The sequence below is a fragment of the Otolemur garnettii genome, unplaced genomic scaffold, assembly GCF_000181295.1.
Source record: "Otolemur garnettii isolate 467f Iridium unplaced genomic scaffold, OtoGar3 scaffold00230, whole genome shotgun sequence".
Lineage (NCBI taxonomy): Eukaryota > Metazoa > Chordata > Mammalia > Primates > Galagidae > Otolemur > Otolemur garnettii.
Genome location: NW_003852625.1, coordinates 1,705,794 through 1,708,841, shown reverse-complemented (window position 1 = coordinate 1,708,841; position 3,048 = coordinate 1,705,794). Strand labels below are relative to the sequence as shown.

At 38.5% G+C, this 3,048-nt stretch overlaps 1 pseudogene; it reads left to right on the top strand.

Annotated features, from left to right (window-relative positions):
* The first annotated feature begins 740 nt into the window (after window positions 1-740).
* On the top strand, window positions 741-1,339 carry LOC100956766 (annotated as a pseudogene).
* Window positions 1,340-3,048: the final 1,709 nt, after the last annotated feature.

Genomic DNA, 3,048 nt, shown 5'->3' with positions numbered 1-3,048 from the left:
TTAACAAAATGCACCATGGGTTGGGAGGCTGATGACTGAGAGCATTCCATGGAGGAGGCTCATGCTGTTTAACTCTCTGCCTGCTCTTTCCCTTCTTCCTCAACTTCTTCTTCTTTTTTCTTTTTTAGAGACAGAGTCTCACATTATCACCCTTGGTAGAGTGCCATGGCATCACAACTCACAGCAACCTTCAACTCTTGGACTTAAATGATTCTCTTGCCTCAGCCTCCTGAGTAGCTGGGACTACAGGCGCCCACCACAATGCCTGGCTATTTTTTTGTTGCAGTTCAGCCGGGGCTCAGTTTGAACCTGCCACCCTCGGTATATGGGGTCAGCACCCTACTCACTGAGCCACAGATGCCGCCCCTTCCTCAACTTCTTACCCTTGCAATCTTATTCTCCTGGAATCTCATTCTGTTTTCTACATGTTACTTCCCAGGTTTTTGTTTGTTTAATTGTTGTTTTAAAATCAGCATTGCTGTTCCTAAAATCCCAGATAATTATGCCACATGCCAGAACACAAAGAGTCATCTGCTGGGGAAACTTCAAGCTGGAAATCATATATCCAATGAAATCTATGGAGAACCTACTTTGTGGCTGGGCTCTGTTCTATGTCCTTCATATAGTAATAGTAAACAAATCAATATAGATATAACAACCAAACCAGACTAAATCTCTGCCTCATGAAATTACATTGGGAGGGTTGGGGATTCTGGAAGAAACAAGAGTGTGGCATGAACATGGGGAAGCAAAAGAAAACAAGGAAGTATGCAACCATGAAGCGAATGCTTAGTCTCAGGGATCAGAGGCTTAAAGAAAAGGACAGATTGAAACCTAAAAAGAAAGAAAAGAAAGATCCCAGCACATTAAAGGAAAGAGAAGTCCCCCCAGCATCCTTCATGCTTATTCTTCCAATATAATACACAACTGGGCCCACCTTACCACATCTTGGTTGATACCAACTTTATCAACTTTTCCATTAAAGCGAAACTGAACTTAGTTCAGTCAATGGTGGACTGTCTGTATGCCAAGTGCATTTCCTTGTATAACTGACTGCGTAATGGCTGAAATTGAGAAATTGGGGCAAAAGTATCAAGTGGCCCTCAGGATTGCCAAGGATCCAAGATTTGAACAATTACCATGCACACACAAAGGAACCTGTATAGATAACTGCTTAGTACAGAGAGTAACTCAGAACAAGTGTTACATTGTGGCCACAGTTGACCGAGACCTTAAATGAAGAATCCGGAAAATCCCTGGAGTTCCTATCATGTATATTTCTAACCACAGATACAATATTGAACGGATGCCAGGTGATTATGGAGCCCCTAGGTTCTAATTCTTATAAGACAATGTTCGTATGCCTTTCTTCAACCAACTTTTTCTGTTAACAGTTTGTTAAACATGAAATACCATGAATTATTACTGTGTTCACCAGCTTGCTTTATTATGACCTGGAGGATGTAGGTTAAGTACACTCATATTTGAATGCTATTTTGAAAATGATATTTTATCTCATTGATGGTCAAAGATGCAAAATCTTATGAAGAATGCTTCATTCTTTTTTGAGTTCTGTTGCACAATGTGGTAATTATAGTTAATATTAGAGTAAATTTCAAATGTTCTTACCACAAAATTGTTAAGTATTTGAGGTGATGGATATATTGACTAGTTTGATTTAATTATTCCACATTGTATTCATAAATTATAACATCACTGTGTACTCCATAAGTTTATACAACTATAAATTGTTGGTTTACAATAAAAATAAAATTGTTGCATCTTTTTGTAAAAAAAAAATTACATTGGGGGGAAGACATTAACCAATATAAACAAGTAAAAATCCATATTAAATGGTGATAAATAAAAAGTAATTTAGGAAAAGTGTGACTGAAAGGGTGGCAGTTGTGGGATTTTAAATTTAGATAGAATAGTCAGAGAAACTCTCAATGAAGGGCTTGAAAAAAGTAAGAGAGCGACTTGTGTGGGCATCTGTGCGAAGAATGTAATTGAAGCTAGAAAAGCTACCTACAAGATGGGGTCTGAGAAGCTAAGCTGAAGCAGTACAGGGAACCTAGTCTGCCAAGTTCACATTCTCTCCCACATACCCTTCCCCTGTGATTATCTGGGTAAAGTTTCTCTGTGATTGTGAGGATGTGTACCTCAGTAGACTTGAGGAGGTAGTCCCACATAGACAATAGGTGTTGTGATATTCGTAAAGATTACTTTGATAATATTATGTTTCCTTTGATGATTCGCTTGGATATTTTGTTAAAGTGAAAATTCTCTCTTTTTTTTTTTTTCGCAATTTCTGGCCAGGGCTGGGTTTGAACCTGCTACCTCTGGCATATGGGGCTGGCGCTCTACCCTTCTGAGCCACAGGCACGGCCCCAAAATTATCTTTTTAATGGAGACTTTACCTCTTACATGTTTACATGGATGGAGCTGGAACATATTCTTCTTAGCAAAGTATCTCAAGAATGGAATAAAAAGTATCCAATGTATTCAGTCTTACTATGAAACCAATTTATAGCTTTCTTATGAAAACTATAACCCAATTATAGCCTAAGAAGAAGGGGAAAGGGGAGAGGGAGGGGAGGGGAGTGGGGAGGATGGGTGGAGGGAGAGTAGTTGGTAGGACCACACCTACAGTGCATCTTACAAGGGTACATGTGAAATTTACTAGGTGTAGAATATAAATGTCTTAACACAATAACTAAGAAAATGCCGTGTAGGACCAGTTTGATGAAAGCATTTCAGATTGTGTGTAAAACCAGCACATTGTACCCTCATGATTGCATTAATGTACACAGCTATGATTTAATAATATATATATATGAAAATTATCTTTCTGTTGTTTAAACATTTTGCACTGTTAGAATGAAGACTGCTTTTGGGCAGCACCTGTAGCTCAAAGGAGTGAGGCACTGGCCCCATATACCGGAGGTGGCGGGTTAAAAAAAAAAAAAAAGAATGAAGACTGCTTTCATGTTACTTCCTATCCGATAAAGTTAAAATTTTCTAGGTTGGTTTCCTTGTACTTTATCA